Below are 21,804 nucleotides of genomic sequence, written 5' to 3'. Positions count from 1 at the left end.
AGGGAGAATATAAACAGGTATCTGCCCACTCCTTATATTTTGATTTATTCTATTTCTTGCTACTATCTTTCACTTTGCAGAAGATCTCCAAATTAAAATGTATAGACTTACAATTTTTTGACTTTATGATGGTGCAAAAGCAATCCACATTCAGTAGAAACCAGACTTTGGATTTTGAATTTTGATCTTTTTCTAGGGTAGTGATATGTGACATCAGACTCTTGCCAGGCTAGGTTGCAGCAGCAAGACACAGCTCTGTCAGTACAGTCTTCCCTTGTACTGATATTTTTGGTCTCTCAGCTGGAATATTTAATGACCTTGATTACTCTAACTCCAGTCTTTTCCCCATTTGATCTATAACTTAGATTAAGTTCTTTTTACAAAATGCATATCTCACTATGTCACTCTTAAGGATTACAGGATAAAATTTTGGTTTTGATGAAGCTTCAAAGGAAGCCAGGAGATTCCTGGTGGCCAAGGGAGAGAAGGGGAGTCTTGATTAATTCAATGTACATTCAATTCCCCACCCAGTCCCTGGTAAACCAAAGGCTAACCCAAGTGCTCATCAGTACTCAAAATTAAATGTGATCATTTTGCCTTAGACTTAGAGTCTCTTGGCCGCATACTCTAAATTCTAGACATTGCTCAGTGTTTCTCCATCATATCTAGCTCACCTCCATCTCTGTTCTATTCCAAGAGAACACACTTCTTATGAAAATAGATTTTGAGATGAGCCAAGAGCACAGATTCAATTTTAACTGATGAATACTAGTGAAAACAGTGGTCCTCTGAGCAAAGAGTTAAGGAAACCTGCTTGGACTGGCCCAAGTTCTAGGTATAAAGCTAAGAAAGGGCTTCTCAATAGAAGACCCAAAGTTCATATCCAGCCAGACCTGGATTAGCAAGCTCCTTCACTGACATGTGGAGCTGCTATGGTTTAGATTAGATGTTTTCCAAAAGAGACAATGCAAGAAAGTTTAAAGATGAAATGATTGTGTTATAAAAGGTTTAACCTAACCAGTGTGTTAATCCTCTGATAGGGATTAATTGGTGGTAACTATAGGAAGGTAAACTGTGGCTGGAAGATATGGTCCCTGGGGCGCCTTTGAGGTTTATATTTTGTCCTTGCTGAGCAGAGCTTTCTCTCTCTCTGTTTCCTGATGCCATGTTCCCAACTGCTTTATCTCCACCTTCTGCATGATGCCTCATCTTAAGACTCAAGGAATGGAGTTGTCCATCTGTGAACTGAGACCTCTGAAATCGTGAGTCCCAAAATAAGTAAATTTTTCCTCCTTAAAATTTTTCTTGTTGGGTCTTTTTGTCACAGCAATGAAAAACCTGACTAAAACAGAAGCCAAAGTCCTCACTAACTAATTGTGTGTGTGACTGCTAAGTTCCTTCTCCATTTACCACTGGGGACCTACCACAGATTGGTCTTTCTGAATTTGGGTCTAAGAATCTGGATAAATCTCTTTCCATCAAAGTCCATCACAGAGACTGCGCCATATCAGTCCACAGCAGGTATCTGAATCATGTTCCCTAATGACATAAAAAGAATCCAGTGAACATCAAAAGTATATAACACAAAATGAGAAGTCACATAACTCACAAATGAATTTCATGTTTGTTTGTTTGTTTTTTTGGCAAAATCACATATTTAACTTGTATCACTTTAAAACTGAGCAAAGGATATTGAATCTCTAAAAGATCTTAATAAATTATGTAAATATCACTTTATTTATGGCATAGAGCCACATATTTCTATTAATGAAAGATTTATTTGCCAAATTCCCATAATAAAGTCGTTTATGGTGTTTTCTGATTGAACTGAGCCACTCTGGTCTTTACAGCAACACTGTCACCTTGTAGCCTGAGGAGCTTTTCATGCTCCATGGGAGATTTCATTTAAGAACTAGTCTTTTAACAATTTTGTCTTTCTTAATATTTCAACTTTATAGACCTCTTGGGGTATGGTGTTACACTGAGGACTCTTCTCGCTTCACAAATGAGCACATAAAAATCAAAGTTATTCCCAGAACCAGATCAATCCACTGCAGAAACTTCAACCATGTGACCACACAAAACATCTTTTTCCAAGTATCACGTTAGGATTTCTGTTAAGCCAATAACTTCTTTCAATTACCTTCTTTCAACGGAAGAAATTTAAAAATTAATTAAAAAAAAAAAAAAAAAACCCTTCTGGTGCTTGGTAGCAATGCTGTAGCTGAGATGAAGACTTCATAACCATGGAGATACCGGTTTTAACATGAAAACATTCCGTCAGAACGTGAACTCTGATCCAATACATGAACAGAGACAGTTTCCCTGATACTTTTTTGGCGAGACTTCACAAGGAACTTGTTTTCATCATTTCAGTCACTTTAGAATGGGCAAAAATCTGATGCAATTGAGGTTGCAGAACTTGCAGGCCTGACAAATGGATAAAATGTTCCTTTGCTAGATTTTTTTAAAACACTTTTAAAACGTTTTTGACATCTTTCTATGTGTGCATGCACGCACTACCTACAGGAAATCCAGCTCCAACTTGTTGCTTCTAGAGCTGCTTTAATCTCCTCCTCCCTCCTTCTGGCATTAGCATGTTTTCCATGACGCGGTGAGCTGTTACAAATGGAGGTGCTGACATCTGCTCTCGTTTCAGGGCTGTCTACCTGATGTCTCCCGATTTTTTAAAAGATTGTCAAAACTCCTGTGCACAGAAATCACAAGATGGACTTGGGATGATTGTGGGTTTATTTTGTTTTGTTTTGTTTTGTTTTTTACTTTTTGCTATTTGGTAGTTGGAATACTTTTTTTTTTTTTTTTTTTTTTTTGCTTTTATAATTTAATGCTGGGGATTGAACCCAGGGCTTCACACATGCTAGGCAAATGCTCTACCCCTGAGCTACATCTGCAATCCTAAACATTTTTTAAAATTGAAATTTATTTTTAACTGATACATAAAAACAAAAAAATAATTGTACATATTTAAAGGTACCTGTGATATAGGAATTTAGGATTTAGGTCGTGATGAGAGAATTTAGTCCAATTATTTTTCAAATGTGTTTACTAAGATTTGGCTTAGACAACATTTAGTGTTATAAAGGTACAAAACAAAGACAGTGAGAACACTTTGTACGGCGTTTGGTTTTGGTACTGGGGATTGAACCCAGGTTTACTTTACCATTAAGCTGCATCCCCAGGACTTTTTATGTTTTATTTTCAGACAGGGTCTCACTAATTTACTGAGGCTGTTCTTTAACTTGTGATACTCCTTCTTCAGCCTCTTGAGTCTCTGGGATTGCAGGCACGCACCACTGCACCCAGTTTTATGATGTCTTTATGGTTATAGTTTGAGTAGCTACTTGGATGAATTTAAGTATCAGTGGATATAGATGATCCAAAAACATTAAGGTTGTTGTCTTTGTTCTTCTTTTCATGCCCTCAGCATTCTGGATATAACAGTTTTTCATGTCTTTGCCATAAATGAATAAAAATTTTAAGTCATGATGACAGAACTTGGCACTATTATGATAATAAAATGTAATGAATTAAAACTTATGTAGGAAAGGTCAAGTGTTAGCATATTCTGAGTGTCCACCTTAATCAGACTGAGATATCAGGTCAGGTTCTTACATGTCCTCTTTTTATTAGGACTCCAAATGTTTCTAACCCTGGATTCTTCCCTAGAGGAACCCAACAGTGATCACATCCTGGACAGTCTTTGTAATTATTACTGTCTGGGATAGTCCAAATACCTATAGTTGTCCTGACAGAACCCCTGGCTTCCCCTAGCAATTTACTTCCTCTATTCTGTTACCACACAAGCAAATATTTTTTGTTTAGTAGCTAGAGGCCAAGATGGAGCTTGCCTGGACCTACTGATCTTTTTGTTCTAGAATACATGCATGTGGAAAAAATTTAATCAGCAGATACTAAACATATGGGTTATGCCTGAAGGAAAAAGAAGACTCCAAAAGTTTCTGGAAAGTGTGATAAGGAAAATTCATGGAACTATTAATTACTGATATCCCTGAGAACATAAAGGCCACTGAGATCAATACTACTAAACAGAAAGGAGAAGTGAGATTCATCCATTAGCAGGTTCTCTGGCCTGCAAAAAGCTCACTGAGATAGGAAAACTCAGGATTCCTGATTTCTCTCCTGGACACAATGGTGCAGCATAGAGTGATGCAAATATACTCTGATGCATGCTTTTAGATAACCTGCCCTGAAAGGTTTCAGGTAATATATTACAAATTGAGATAACTGGGTGACTTTTGGGGTAAGAAGAGGCTTAGAAAGAGCTATATTCAACTATGGCAAAGGCATAAGCGTTTTATACTCAGTGTGGTCAAGAGCATGAGCAGAGCAAGGATGATGACCTCAGTGTTTCTGGTATTAATACATCCCTGTGCTTCTCCAGTGATGTTGAAACCATTCAACAAAGCCACAGGTATGCTGCAAAAGGAGCCCTAGGGAAAATATTTCTACTCTGGTTCTGGGGGCCATTGCATAATGGGTCAATGGTAGAAGGGTCCTGGTTGGAGGTAGAATGACTTTGGAGAAGGGATGAGCCTTGAGAAGACATAAGTAACTACATCCGTGGATAAGAGTAATCTCACTGGTGCTTAAATGACTTGAATATATTTATTTCCCGCTAGTTCTGAGCCAAAATTGTAATTTTAGGCAAGAACGAATGAGGAGAAGAAATATTTAGCACCCTAAGGTCACATAATTTAAAGTTTTAAAATGTGGTTTCCTTAGAAAATTTAATAAACATGCAAATAGAGCTTTCTCTAGCTATAAGAACAACTTGAATTTATTCTTGGATATATTTTGTTAAATATTCAATATTATGTTCAAAGACTGTTTTCCATAAGGGTTTCCATTTTAAAAGATATTTTTCTCCCATTTCTCTTGGAGATTGAGGCATTGAATAATTGGACATCTGGATCTATTTGTACTTTTAAAATAATTGTCTTAAACATCTCAAATCCACAACCAAACTTGTCATCTTTTTCCTAGACCATCTCCTCTTCCTATGCCCTGTATTGAAGAGGATGTCATCACTACTAACTGAGTGGCCTAAGCCATTCAAGATCATTCTTGATTCTTATTTTCCCAATTTCTTCATTCATTCATTCATTCATATATCCATTTCTTTTTTCACTTCACAACTATTGTACAGTACCATCTATGTACACTGCTGATATATTGGGCTAGATAATTTTTTGTCGCGTGAGATGTCTTCTATATCATAAAGTGTTTCACAGTGTTGCTGGACTCTACACAGTGGATGTGAGTATCACCCACACTCACCATGACAATCAAAATGCCTACAAAGTTGGCAAATGGCCCCTGAGAGAGGCAAAACTCGTTCTACCGCCTTCCATTGAGAACCACTGGCTTAGGCTGTCATCATTTGAACTGAATTATTGTAATAGACCTCTGACCAGTATACTTTCTTCCTATCTTTTCCAATTTGTTGTACACATTATGGGCATTTATGTTTACTAAGCCATTTCTAACCATGACTTCACTTTAGCCTAACATCGCACTGTGAGCTGTCTGATTAGCCATTTTTTTGTTTCATTTTTTGGTTTTTGTTTTTATTTTTGGTACCAGGGATTGAACCCAGGGACACTTGACCACTGAACCACTTGCCCAGCCCTTTATATTCATAATATATAATTTATATACATAGAGACAGGATCTGAGTTGCTTAGGGTCTTGCTAAATTGTTGAGGCTGGCTTTGAACTTGAGATCCTCCTGCTTCAGCCTCCTGAGCCACTGGGATTAAAGACATGTGCCATGGTGCCCTGCTGATTACCCTGTTTTATAGACAAGGCAGTTGAGACCCAAGAGAGTGACTTTTCTACTGTTAGAGATTAAATAGAAGCCAGGATTCAGATTCAGGATCTGACTAAATTTAAAAAATAGCAGCAACAACAACAATAAAAACTTTTGTTTTAAACAAACAGTGCTTATCAAGTTTCTGTTCTAATACTCAGAACCAAATAAGTTTTTTCTCAATTTAAAATCATTTGGTGACTCCCCATGGCTTGAACCATGAACCAGGATTTTCACAGCTTTCTTCACTTCCATTTCTCACCTCCACCTGTACTTCCTACCATATACTTCTGGTGTCCTTTGTGCTTTTCCTCAAACATCTGTGTTCCTACTAGTTTCTGAGATTTTCCTTATGTTCTTCACCTGCCTTTAAAGTCTTCTCTTATCTAACTCCTTTCCATTCTTTAGGACTTAGTTCAGGCACCATCTTTTTAAGAAGTCTTCTCTGACTCCCTCACTTCACAACAAGCAATATTTCTAATTCTCTATCATCATCTACATATGTTGCTATTATGTCCCTCATCACACTGAAATCACTGCTCCCACTTGTTAAGGTCTCCACCAATTCACTGGTTGTGTGATCTTGCTGAACAAGTCATGGAACCATTTTATGCTTCTTTACCTACAAAATGGGGATAGCAACAATAGCTCTCTTCTTATGTTATTGTGAAGATTAAATGAGATATATTATTGAACAGAGAATATAGGCAAGAGTGAATTCTGTGCATGTATTAGCTATTTTTAATTGAATTTCAAAAATCTAGTAAACTGGCACATGTGGTAACTTAAAAACTCATTGATTAAATAAATTAATATTTCACTTCAACTCCCAGGATAATTCTTTCATTGAAGTTCTATTATACCGAGGTTTAATTAACTTTGTGTCCTCACGTTGATGGAACAAAACTGATTAGCTCAGCCAATGATCACTGTTAGATTAGATCTGCAGCAGAGAAGCAGATTGTCATTCCTTACTTCCTACAGCAACTCCAGTCAAGAAAAATCTTCCAAAGCTACATTTGACATGTCAGAACTAAAGGAGATGATTTCTAGGGGTATTATTGCCACAGAGAAGAAACAAAAGCAGCTGTGGTTGACCTTTTCCCTGACCTATCATGTATACTATTCCATCTTTTCTTTTTACTTCTTTCATTCTTCCTCCACATTTCCTGGGAGCCATTTCCCTCCCTCTTTTTAATTTCTTTGCTCTCCCTCCTTCTGAGTAGATTTTTTCTGGCTTCCCTCAGCAATCCAGAATCACTAAGTATCAGTCAGGACAAATTTTTAAAACCTGATTAGTATTATCAACCAATGTGCTGTCCCAAACTCAAAGGAAATAGTGAAGATGTTACAATAGATGAAAACATCAAACTACTCACCAAAATACTTGGAGGAGGAAATAGACTTGGGGACACTAAGTGGATTAGCCTCATTAGAAAAAATGTTTTCTATTTTTCTTATAGCAAAGAATTCCTACATTTCTAATGGAGGATCAATTATACATTTTTATAGTCAGTATTATTTTTCCAACCCCTATTAAACTCTCCAGGAAATGGCATAGACAAGTTTTAAGGAATGACAACATTTAAATAAAAGTCAAGGGCCCTAAATCTTATATAGATTCAGTCCTTCTCATGATATTTTATTGAACTGCTTGAACTGTTAAATAGAAGATTAAAAGATTCTGTTGTCCTGTGTCAAAACAACTTCTTACGAAAATAGAATTGCACACCAGTGAGATGAATTATGATTTTCTTGAGAATAATAATTCTGAAGTTTCAGACTTTAGTGTAATTGAAGTCTTCTTCTTGACCTGATATTAATACAGTTTAGGGCGCTAAAATAGATATTTAATTATTGATTAAGCATTCTTTAAAAAATTTCCATTTTGATTTGTATTTTAATTAAATGTGAGCAAATATAGGGTAGAAAATCGTGAGAACTTTCCTCACTCTTAAAATGTCACAGTCAATACTCCTATAACAAAAGACAGGTTAGCAAATGAAAAGCATAACAAATTTATTTAACCAAAGTTTTATATGACAGTGGAACCTGAGAAATGAAGACCAAAAGAGTTAGGGAAAACTTGTCTATTGTTATGCTGATGTCTGATTAAAAATGGACAGCCGTGTAGAAATGCGATTGGAAAAAGAGCATGATACACAAGTAGTAGATTGAGGAGGGGAAACCATTATGGCCTACCTGTTCAGATTTTTCTTGATCCCTCTGTGTATCATTTCTTCCTTTTAGATATGAGGCAGAACTCTAGACCCCGGGTCTTGCAACCTACTAGTGAACAAGGTAGATCAGAGAATTTCTTTATAGCCAGCTTCCACTCTTGAAAGGGCAGGGGAGTTAGAGTAATATTTCTAATTTTTATGGCTTGCTTTGGAGGAGAGGGGTACTGGTTTCCATGACTTACCTTAGGGAAGAGGAATTCTGGGTTCTATATAACCTATTTCCAGAGAGAAAGAAAAGCAGAAGACAGAAAGGTGCAGAAGATCAGAGAAAGCCTTTGCTTCTGAGGGCTCCTGCTTCTTCTAATCATGCTAAATTCAAAGTACTTAACATGCTAACATGCCATAGTTCAGGTTATAATTTTTCTGAGCTGCAATATGAACTTGAGGGTAAATAAAATTCATTTTATCCCTCATAATTAGGGATGAGCTTGCTATGAGAGAAATGTAGGGCATATTGACCATATTGGTTTCACAAATAATTGTTCTTCTTTTGTCATGTAATGAAGTATTGAACCAAATCCCTTATGGGTACTCTGTTAATCAGATTTTTGTCACAGTTATGGTTTAGATATGAGGTGTTCCCCTAAAGTTCACATGTGAGACAATGAAAGAATAAAATAAATTTTACAAGTGAAATGATTGAGTTAAGAGAAGCTTAATCTAATTGGTGCTTTAATCCACTTGGATGGATTAACTGGATGGTGACTATAGGCAGGTAAGGTATGGCTGGAGAAGATGGGGAACTAGGGGCATGCCTTTAGGGTGTATATTTTTCCCCTCATGAGCAGAGTTCTGTCTCTGCTTCCTAATTTCTTTCTCATGAGCTGTTACCCTCTACCACACTCTTCCACCATAATGCTCTGCTCCACTGCAGGCCCAGAGGAATGGAGTCAACCATCTATGGGCTGAGACCTCTGAAACCATAAGCACCAAATAAACTTTTGCTCCTCTAAAATTTTTCTTAGAAGGTCTTTTGGTCACAGTGGTGAAAAAACTGACTAAAATAGTTGCTGTGACCAAAGATCTGACAAGAACAACTTAAAGAAAGAAAAGTTTATTTTGGCTTATAGTTGCAGAGGTTCAGTTCATGATTGGCCTGTTCTGTTGCTATGGGCTGGAGGTGAGGTGGAGCATCACGAATAAAGGACATGGCAGAAGGAAATCACTTAGCTTATGGTCGCCAGGAAGGAGGCGTGTGGGTGTGGGCAGAAGGACAAGGTATAAGGCCACAGCCTTAGTAATCTACCTCCTCCAACCACACCACTTTGTTGCCATCCAGGTTACAGGTTATTAGGTTACAACTCTCATAATCTACTCATTTCACCTCCTGAAGTAACATGGAGCTGTTGGGGGACATTTCATATCCAAACTATAGCAGATGCTATGTTAGATCTTTTAAAATTTAAAAGTCATTTCACCAGTAGTTTGATAGTCATAAAATATATTTTTCCTGTTGCTATAAATTTGTGAAATTGAGTTAGAATAAAATTATGTATAAAGTATACGTGTATACATATGTTGTAATTTGAATATGTGTCCCTCAAAAAGTCATATATTAGAAGTTAATTCTCAACACGATAGCATTAAGAGGTACGGGCTTTAGGAGGTGATTTTTGCCTTCCTGAAAGAGTTTGAAACCTTATACAGAAACCCTCTGCCTTCCATTGTGTGAAGAGGTGAAGACCCAGCATTTGCCTCTTCTGCCATGTGAAGACAAGACACATGGCTTCATCATGGAAGCCGAGAGCATTCCTCATTAGATGCAAAATCTGTGGGCACCTTGTTCTTGGATTTCCCAGCCTCCAAAACTGTGAGAAATAAGTTTCTGTTCTTTATAATTTACCTGGTCTCAGTTACTTTGTTATAGCAGCACAAATGGACTAAGGAAACACATACATACACCACACACACACACACACACACACACACACACACACTTTTTCATGAATTGGAAATTAGCTTTTGTTTTGTTTTGGTGTTGATTTATAAGACATTCTTGACCTCTATCAGTAGTGTTTTGTTATTATGTCCCTTTGAAGCTTTATGAATGGGTTAACTTATCATATTTGTGTACATATAATATTGTTGCTGCTTGTGAATGGAGACCAGGCTATGACAATAGTGACTACAGTTATTCATGTTAATTTAATCAGTAAGGAAATTAGAAGTAAAAGTGGGAATTGGACTTCAGTGATGAGAACTTAAATGCCTTCATCTCTACCTACCTTCATGAGCCTTAGATACACATAAGTGAAGATCTGTTCATTCTTTCAACAAATATTTACCCAGCACTGCAATGGACTAGGCAGTACTGTAGGAACTGAGCATAAAAATAAAACAAACTTTTTTTCTTGCCCTCAAATAACTTATAGTATCTCAGGAAAGACAGGTAAGTACACAAATAGAGTATGATATGGGCTCTCTGTTCTTGTGGAATAGCAGGGCAGGTTTCTCAAATGAAGGGATTTTTGAGCTGAAGTCTGAAAGATAAATGAGACATGAGTAATAAAATTTGAGGGGAGAGGAGAAAGAAACCAAGCAAGGGAAGAGAATGTGTAAAGATCAAGAGATGGTCATGAAGCGTGGAAGAACGGAAAGCATTTGGTATGGCAATAATAGAAGGTGGTGCAGGGAGGGCCATAGTTGAGGCAGATTTACGTAGAGGATGAATGTACACCATGCTATGTATTGAGGTATTGGGACTACTACAATATTTTAGAAATGTTTGAACTGGGAATGGTGCAAAGTAAGAAACAAGATAATTTGGACTATAGTATGAAAAATAGACCTGAGAGATTAAGAATGGAGGTGGGAATTTAAGTTATGCGGTATTTGCAGTGGTCTAGAGTGAGGGTGATGGAATGCAGTGGACAGGTGGTGGCAAGACTGGAGATATGGAAAGGATGGATACATAATATATTGACCTGGTGGTTGAGTAAGTAGTGAGAGAGATCATAAGTGACCCGAGATTTCTGACCTGTACATAGTGCTGCTATTCACTGACACAGCAACACTGGAGGAGGCACAGTATTTGGAACACCATGAGTTCAATTCTTGAAATGTTGAGTTCAAGGCATTTAGATGCCTCTGAGCAAATCTATCCAGTAAGAAATTGGCTACGGGGCCAATTTCTAGTTGTCTCAAAGTAGGCCAGACTTAGAAATATAGATTTGGGAGATATTTCAAAAAAGCTTGAACAAAATCCACATTTTCTCTTTTATCATAGGCACATGAATAGACTGCATGTCCCTGTATCATTTCCAATTGGATACTGCTATGCAAATGAAATCTGATCAGTGGAATGTGAGAAGAAAAGTACCCCATTTATGGCCAGACCTATAAAAGCCTCCCGTGAGCACCATGCCATCGTTTTCGTCTCCTTCTCTTTTTCTTTTTACCACGTGTTGAAGATAGTCAGACCTCTGTCAATCTGAGTTACCAAAAAATGCAGGAGGGGCCATTCCATTGACCTTTTCACCTACCCAAAGCTGCTACAGAAGAAATGTCTAAAAAGTATTATAAATAAAGGCTTTCATATTTAGGGACTGAATTTGTTTCAGCATTAGGTTGCTGTGTTAGTCAGTTTTCTGTCACTGTGACAAACTAGACAAAAACAACCTAGAGGAGGAAAGATTTTTTTTTTTTTTTTTTTGGTTCACATGTCCAGAGGTCTCAGTCCATTGTTGACTGATTCCTTTACTCTGGACCTGAGGTGGGGCAAAACATTATAGCAGAGAGCATGGTGGAGGAAATTTGCCTAGTTTATGGCAGCCGAGAAGCAGAGAGAGAAAGAGGGAAGAAGGAACTAGGACATCTATCACCTCAAAGAGGACACCCCCAGTTACCTACTTCCTCCAGCCACACCCTACCTGCCTACAGTTACCACCCAGTAATCCATTCAAATTATTAACCCATCAATGGATGAATCCACTGATGAAGCTATTACCCTCATGATGTAATCATTGCCTAAAATTCCTACCTCTCAGCTGGGCTACTTCAGGGACCATACTTTTAGCATATGAACCCGGGAGACATTCCAGGCCCAAACCATAATAGTTACCATATCTAATTCAGAAATCTTTCAAAAGAAAATGGATAAAGAATAAAAGACCTGAAGCCTCAGATGATGGCAGAGAGAGGATGGCCCTGGAATCCATTACTGCTTTAACAAGTTACTAAAATCTTAGCAGCTCAAAACAACACAAATGTATTGTTTTTCAGTTTCAGAGGTCAGAAGTTTTAAGTGGGTCTCACAGTGTCAAGGCCAGCAAAGTTCTGTCCCTTCTGGAGATTCAAGGGGCAGATCTCTGGCTCTGCCTTTTCTAGCTTCTGGAGACTTCCTGCATCACTATGACCTCTGCTTCCATTCATTGACTTTCCTGCCTTCCTTTCTCTTATTATTACATTGGGCTCTCCTAGAAAATCAGGACAATCTTCTCATCTCAAACTCCTTCACTGAATCACGGGGCACAGTCCCTTTTGCCATGGAAGGTAACTCATTCACAGGTTCTGGCAATGAGGTGTGCACATCCTCAGGAAGGAAATTATTCTTCTACAAGGGTGAGAAATGACATAGGAAAAGCATCTAAGAAAAGTAGCAACTTAAAGGATCTGAACAGGGGAGGAGGAGACAGCAAGATATCCATGAATAAACATATAAAGACATGGGGCAAACCAGGGAGTGTGGCAATTTGATGAATCTGGAAAAAAAAAGTTCTTAGAAAGAAGGAACAATGAGTTATGCTTCTATCAGCGAGACATCAAGTGAGATAAGGACTGACAAACATTCTTCCAACTTAGCTATGAGGAAATCATTAGTGGACTTTTAAAGATCTGCTCGAGCAGAACAGGAAGAATGGTTAGATTGAGTCATGGTTGGGAGGGGCCCTGCCAGTGAAGACAATTCTTTCAAGAAGATGGGCTCTAAATGGGAAAGAGAAAACTAGAGGAAGAAACAGTATAGGGGTCTGAGGTAACAGAGTGCATTGGAAATATATATGAATATTTCAATGTGTCATTATAAAAAGCAACATTAAATATAAAGAGTGAGATAGAATAATCTAAAAAAGAATGAAAGGAAGACAGTTTTCTCATTTTGACAGAAAAGAGATGAAAATAATTGAGTAATGTATAAGTAAATCAAGGGCATTACTGTTTATCTGGTTGTTTTCTCTTTGAAACAAGATAAGATCCAGAGTTCAGAGTGATAGGGACTGGATATCAGGAGTTACGGTTGAAGTACCACATGGAATGGGAGCATATTGACCAAAAAATATATATAATAATGCTGTCCAGGACCTCTAAGTACCCCACTGGGACTGGAGACATAAATATATAGTGGACATAAATATATAGTTATCAATTTTGAGTACTATATAAATTTTCTCTTGAAATATCAATGAGTTATGTACAAAAGTAGAGAACGTAGCAGTTGATTTGTTAGGTTTGTAGGGTTTTCTTGAATTAGGAGTAGTGGACAGACAATAAAATAACTGTTACCAGTTTCAGAAAACTGGTAGCAATGAGATGAAGTGATAGCATGGATAGGGAGATAGAAGAAGACTAGGGATACCCTAGGGAGAGGAACACAGGACTATAGAAATCAAGATACTAACTTGTGAGTTTTGAACAACAAAGGAAAAGGGGCCAGAAACACATAGATAAAAATGCCTTTCCTTATTTTATTTGAGAAGTGGCTCCATCTGGACATCACAGGGACCAGGTGTGACCATGGAGTGGGTACCTAGGTGGGGGAAAGTTCTTGAAGGTGAGGCAGGCAAGAAACCATGAGAAAGGTTGTCAGATGAAGTCACCCAGGATGTTAGGCCTGAGGGTGGAGAGGATGACTATTGGGCAGGTGCCAAAGTCCTCCGAGAGGTTTACTGACCCTATCATCAATATATAGACAAGAAGCAAAACCTCAAAGCAGAACACATTTAGGCAATTACCTAAATGTTTCAATTAAAAATCCTTCTTATGGTTCTTCATGAGATTTTTGCCTATGTTCACCTAAATGAATTCATCTGAGAATTTACAATGTCTCAAATCACTTTTCTTCTCTGAACACTAAGCAACTAGCTGGCCACCTCTTGTTCCAATGGTCTTCAGGCCTGTGAGTAGGTAAACTTGGGAGCGACTGCCATCGAAAGTGCCCGAGAGAATGCTGTCAAATTCCTTCTCTGTTTTTGGATTGTGCAAACCAAAACAAAGGGCTGAGGCAGAGGGAGATTGGGATGGAGAATGTGCAGTGGCATTAAAGCATCCCTCCCCCAACTCTGCCTTTTGCCCTCTGAGCTAAAAAGGCATTGCTTGCTCACATGGGCTTCCCAGCCCCATGATTCAACCCTGCCATAAAAGAATATTTAAGAAAAAATGGTTATAATACTTTGTACTGTTTAATGTACTCTGTAAAGCAAGATAAACTAGGACCTTCCCTGCCTTCCAGTAGCTAACAATTGTGTGCTTATTTTTAGTTGCCTAAAAATCATAGATTAACCATTTAATTTAAATTTCTACTTGATACACACAAAGTGCAAGTAAATCAGTAAGTACTTTTAAGTGACAATAAGCAGGGAGATTCTTAAGAAAGGGCCCATCCAAAATATTGCCATTGATCTTTCTCCAATACAGGGATGTATAGCATCTTCTTAAAGACCACCTGCCATGCACCCAGAGCTGAATAAAACACAAAGAGAAGGCACACACACTGTGTGTTTTCTGAGAACACTCAGAGTCTTGTTTGGAACATATTACACATATGGAACTTTCATAGCTTAGAAGGATGATAGTCTAAGAAGGGAATTTGGGGGAAGGCTCATACCTAGAGGGCTTACTGATCATCTTCCTTCCCTCAACCTTAGCAAATTTCTAAATTTCACAAGATTTTATCAACTCCAAAAATCCTTGGTAATAGTTCATAATATATATTATAGGACCAAGAGTGTCCTTTGCTCAAAGATGGGTGAAATAGGAATGTACGGCTCCTGTTCTTGTTGTAGTTCACAGCACACAGGTGAAGCAGATGTGTGCGGGTAAACTACACTGTGTTATATGCAGAGACTTGTGGGCCAGAAAGGAGGAGTCACTCACAGGGTAAGTAAGGAAAATTCTCTCAGATGAGCTGACATTGGAATCACGTCTGAAAACATTTAGAGATTTGCTAAGGTGAGTGGAAGGAAGGTGAGCAATGGGCCCTCCAGGTATTAACCTTCCTCAAAGTTGCCTTCTTAGACTACCTCCTCCTAAGCCACTTTCTGGCTCAATAGTCCACAATTTATTAAATATTTTTGGAACTAGAAGGATAAAACTCCACAGATTGTATGATTCAGAAATTTAAAGGTGAACACTGAAATTCAGAATTTAAAAAGTGCTTATCAGAGCTCCTACACTTCTTAAGAGAGAAAACCAAAACAAATCAATCAGTATCTGGGAATAAATGAATGAACAGACAAACAGCTGGAAAAAATGTATAGAAGAAAAGAATAAAAAGAGGGTAATGAGAAAAATTTCAATGCCAAATCATCTATTTATTGGTTATGACAATACTGATTTTTATTACTCTTAATATTCTGCTTTATTCCATTCAAAGTCAGAGTAATCAAATGAGACATAAAACTTGGTTACAGTAGGTTTTATTCTATCTCCTTGCATAAATATTCTGTACTTGTTTATGATATTTTTGAACTGCAACTTAGTCATTCACGTTGGGTGGGGACTCTAGGCCCACAGTGAGCAATTGTTTATTGGGAGGGACAGGCAAGGCAGAGTCATGCTCCACAGTGCAACCTCTGCTGTCTCACAGGCTGACAAGCAGGATTTGACTTTTTTAGTTTGCAGGACAAAGAGAGAACTGTATGTATCAGAACTTAACAAAACATCCCTAATGATCCAATGTTTTAAAATTGGAAAATCCAAACCTCGCCTACTGCTGTCAACAAGAGTCAGAATTGATAGGGCTCCACAGGTATATTTTTAAAGGGTCTAGAGTGACATCCAATTCTCTGTCCAGCACATAAGGTGTTTAGAAGTCACCATTCTTGTCCTACCAACAAATGTAAGCTGAGCGAACTGAAAAAATTTCAATTCTTAGATTCACAGGGGAGTGAGGTCACAGAGCAAATCAGTGCCCCAAGAATTAAAGAGACAACAGACAAATACAGAAAATCACAAGTTACCAGAGGAGAAATCCATGAGCAGAAACATCCATGGAAACAATACCTGTGTAGGAAAACTGAATCTAACTGCTGAAGCCTCCTCTGGACAGGTCTGAGAGTTAAAAGTTCCAGGGACCTTGTCATGGGGATGCCCACATCTTCAAAAAGAGTTTTAGCTCAAGGGCTCTAACATGCCCTGACAATCAGTATCAGAGAAAATTTCCTTGTGCTTCTGGCTCAGGGAGGGGAAAGTAGCCACGTTGAAATACACCAGAGTGGGCTGTTTTAACCAGGTCTGTCCTCAAGAGAAATTAGCATGTCAGGAGCCTAACGGTTTGGGGTTCTCTCAGGGTCTAACCTGAGGGAAGGGAAATATACAACTCCAGCATGCTTTAGCCTTCCATGTGAAAAAAGAGGGACCCCCAGTCCCTCTATCCACCCATTTGGCCAAAGGGTGGGAGGAGACTGTGACAACACTGGTGAAGTTCACACAGCAGGAAGAAGCACAGACTCAACAAGGCCATGACCCACCCTGGGCCGCAGGATGTTTCGACTCCTTGCAAACCTTAGCACTACATTACTAAAGCCCTATTAACAGCAGTTTCTTTTACCTCGTACACCCTGTCTATCTTCCCATGAAAATTTTACAAGGTCTAATTAAAGGGAAAGAAACACAGTCTGAAGAGACTGAACATCAGAACAGTCAGCTTTAGCGGGAATGTTGGAATTACCTGACCAGGACTTTTGAAAAACTAAGAATTCATATGCTAAGAGGTTTATAGAAGAAGTAAATTACATATAAGAACAGATAGACAGTGTAAGTAGATGGAAATTCTAAGAAAAATGAAAAGTAAATTACTAAAGATTGAAAGCTATAACAAATGAAGAACGCAGAAAAAAGAATCGACGAGCTTGAGGATATGGCAACAGAACCTTCCAAAACTGAAAAAGCAAAGAGAAAATCAGACTAGGAAGACCACACACACAATGTCTAGGAACTGTCACACAATAAGAATGCCAGAAAGAAAAGGAAAAGAGAAAGGAACAAAAGAAATATTTGACTTCATATGGACTGAGCATTTCTCCCAATTATCAGACCCCAAGTTACAGATCTAGGAAGCTCAGGGAACATTAAGCAGAATACATATCCCAGAATGAACGTTAGCTATGTCATTTTCAAACTTGACAAAATCAAAGATAAAGAAAAAAAAAGGGAAGCTGTGTTAGGGGTGGGGAGGGAGTTGTTGTTCCCATATAGGAACAAAAACAGGAATTACATCTGACTTCTCAGGAATCACACAAGTAAGAAGAGAGAGCAATAAAATACTTAAATTATGGAGAGGCAAAACCCCCACCATCTTAGACTCCTAAGAAATTATCTTTAAAAAAAAGTGAATGAAAAATAAAAACTTTGTAGATAAATGAAAATTGAAGAAATTTGTTGTCAGTAGGACTGCTTTGAAAGAAACTAAGTTTTTCAGAAAGAAGAAAAATGATATAGGTCAGAAACTTGATATACATTTTTAAAAAAAGAAATGCACAGAAGAAATAAATGAAAGAAAAAATCTCATTCTTAATCTAACATAACAATTTGATCAAAATAATAGCACCAATGTATTTAATTAAATATGCAGATGTATATACATGTTTATGTATATTTATATAAGTGAAATGGATTAAAGCAATAATATAAGGGACAGGAGTGAGAAGTTACAAGTATTTGTTATTTTAAGTACTTCCACTATTTATGAGTGAACCAGCATTACTTGAAAGCGAATTTGGATTATATATGTATATTGTAAACTCTAGGACATAGAAAAATAAAATCATAGAAAAATAAAATCATATAAAAGTTCAGTCAAACAGAAAGAAGGCAGATAAAGGGTAACAGACAAATGGGAACAATGAATAAGGGCAACAAACAAAAAAGATAATAAAAAGTTGGATATTAATCTAACTATCTTAATAATCACTTCAAAGAATGACATCCTGTCATTTGCAACTACATGGATGAAATAAGCCTGGCACAGAAGAACAAATACCACATCATCTCCTTCATACATGGAATCTAAAAAGTGATTCCCACAAAGTTGAGAGAAAAATGGTGGTTATCAGAGGCTGAGGAGAATAGGAGGGAGGAGGAGACGGAGAAAGGTTCATCAATGGGTACTAAATTATAGTCACATAGGAAAAATAACTCCTGCTGTTCTATTACATCAGGATGATTATAAATAATGATAATATACTGGATATTAAAAAAACAGAAGAAAGTATTTTGAAAGTTTATACCTCAAAGAAATGATATATGTTTAAGGAGTTAGATATGTTTACTCTGATGTATTATATATAGATACATATACATATATATACACATATCAAAAAGATGTTTAATTTTTATAGTTTTGTGCATCAAATAAAAATAAATTTAATCAAGATCTTTAAAAGAAAAACAAATTTAAATCTCTTCAAATATCAATGATCCAAATATCCCACTTAAAAGACACAAATTGTCACACTGAATCAACTATATGTTGCCTACAAGAAATCCACTTTAAATACAGGTACATACAGACCAAAACTAAAGGGATGAGGAATGGTATACCATACCAACACTTAACAGAAGAAAGCGAGAGGAGCCATATCAATTTCACACCAACCAGACTTTAGAGTAAGGAAAGCTATTAGGGATAAAATGAAGCATTACCTATAATGTAAAGGTAATAGTTCAAATGACCTGCAGTGCTTAATTGTATGCACCAAACAGTGTCAAAAAACTTGAAGCAGAAACTAAGGGAATTGCAATTAGGAAGCAATGAGTCCACCATTATTGTCATATTGTCAGAGACCTTTGACACTCCTCCATCAGAAAAGAACACATTGTATCAGGCAGAAAATCAGTAAGAATATAATTTAACACAACAGGGCTTACAATCATCAGAATACAATCGGCATCTATAGATTATGTCATTCAACAATAGCAGAGAGCACATTCTTCTCAGGTTCACATAGAATATTCACCAAAATGGACTGCATTCTGGGCCATGTAAAGAACCTTAACAAATTTAAAAGAATAGGAATGCTACCATGTCTGCTCTCAGATCACAATGGAATTAAACTAAAACTTAGTAACAAAAAGGTAGCTGGAAAAAATAGAAACACTTGGATATTAAACTACACACTTCAAAATAACATATTAATCCAAAGACTCATCTCAAAAAAGTGAAAAACTCTTTTGAACTAAATGAAAATGAAAATATATCACATCAAAATTTACAGAATGCTGTGAAAGCCATGCTTAAAATTAAACTTATAACATTAAATGCATATACTAGAAAATAAGAAAGATCTAAATTTAATAATTTAAGCTGTCACCTTAGAAAACTAGAAAAAGACAATACCAAATTCAAAGGAAGTAGAAGGGAGAAAAATATTCCATGCTTTTATAATTATATCATAGTATATTCCATTGTCATGTATAACTAAAAGGAGCCAATAAAGAGTTCCTTGTGGTTCTCTGAGAAAAAAAAAAAAAAAAAAAAACTGGAGTAGAAATTAATAAAATTGAAAACAGGAAACCAATAGAAAACACCAACAAAACCAAAAGCTGGTTCTTTGAAGTATTCAATGAAATAATAAGCCTCTAGTCAGAATATATAAGGAAAACTAGAAGAGAAAAATTAACATCAGAAATAAAAGAGGGGATATTACTACAAATACCAGGAACATTGAAAGAATGATAAAAGAATATTATGAGAACCTCTGTGCCCATAAATTTGATAATGTAAGTGAACTGAACAAATTCCTTGAATGACAAAATGCCAAAACTCACACAAAAAGAAATAGACAATATGAATAAGCCAATATATGTATAAAATAAATTGATACAACTTTCCAAAATATTATGCACCAGGCTTAAATATATTCACTGGTTAATTTTTCCAAATACCAAAGAAAAAAATTATACCAATTTTCTGGAACCTCTTTCAGAAATAAAGAAACAAGGAATACTTCCTAGCTCATTCCATGAGGCCAATATTATTCTAACCCTAAAATAAGACAAAGACTTTATAAGAAAACTACAGAACAATATCTTTTATGAAGACAGATTTAAAAATCTTCAACAAAATATTAGCAAATAGAATCCAACATTGTATAAAAATAATTATATACCAAATTAAATTTATCTCAAGTATGCCAGGCTGATTCAACATTTCAAAATCATTTAATGTAATCCATCACATCAACAAGTTAAAGAATACTCATATGATCATATCAATACAGCAGAGAAAGCATTTAACAAAATTCAATATCCAGTCATTATTAAAACCCAGCAGACTAAAAAATAGAGGGAGGAGTTTCCCACCTTGTTGAAGAACATATACAAAGAAACTCATAGCTGATCTCATAATGGTGAGAAATGACATAAGATTTCCTGCTGAGATCAGAAAATAAAATAAAGATATCCCTTCTCATCACTGCTTATCAACTTCCAGCCTAGCTAATGCAGTAATACCTTATAAAATAAAAGAAATAAATAATAAATAAAATGAAACAAATTTGCAAGATATGAGTATAATATGCAAATGTCAACTGCTTTCCACTACATCAGCAATGAACAGAAGGAATTTGAAAAAAAATTATCATTTACATTAGCCTTTGCCCTCAACAGTATAAAACTTCTAGAAGATAGCAGGAGAAAACCTATATGATCTGGGGAATAGCAATGATTTCTTACATACAACCAAAGGCACAATCCATACGAGAGATAATTGGTAAACTGAACTTCACTGAAATTATATACTTCTGTTCTGCAAAAGACAATGTCAAAGGAATGAAGAACAATCCATAGACTTGGAAAAACAATTTGCAAAGTCCACACCTGATAAAGGACTGTTACTCTAATATGCAAAGAACTCTTAAAATTCAACAATAAGAAAATAGTTAAACCAATTTAAAAATGGTTAAAAATACCTGAATGGATGTTTCATCAAACAGATATTTCAAATACAGATGGCAAGTAAGCATATGAAAAGATGCTCTATATCATGCCTACACAAAATTGCAAATTAAAACAATAACCACTACACACTTATTAGAATGGTAGCAATCCAACATGCTGACAATACCAAATACTGGTGAGATTGTAGAAGAATGGGAATTCTCACTCATTGCTGGTGGGAATATAAAATGGTACGGTCACCTTGGACATCAATTTGCTAGTTTCTTACAAAACAAGACTAGTTTTCATATGATCTAGAAATCACACTCCATTGTATTTACCCAAATGAGTTGAAAACTACATTTATACAAAATTCTGCACAGAGATGTTTGTAGCAGCTATATTAATAATAATCAAAACCTAGAAGCAACCAAGATGTTTTTTAGGAGTAAATGGGTAAACCGTGGTTCATCTAGACAATGGAACATTATTCAGCACTAAAAGCAAATGAGTTATCAAGTCATGAAAATACATACATAAATGCATTCTGCTAAGAAAAAGATGCCAAACTGAAAAGGCTAAGTATTATATGATTCCAAATGTTTGCCATCCTGGAGACAA

The sequence above is a fragment of the Sciurus carolinensis genome, chromosome 5, assembly GCF_902686445.1.
Source record: "Sciurus carolinensis chromosome 5, mSciCar1.2, whole genome shotgun sequence".
Lineage (NCBI taxonomy): Eukaryota > Metazoa > Chordata > Mammalia > Rodentia > Sciuridae > Sciurus > Sciurus carolinensis.
Note: the sequence above shows the minus strand (reverse complement) of the source record.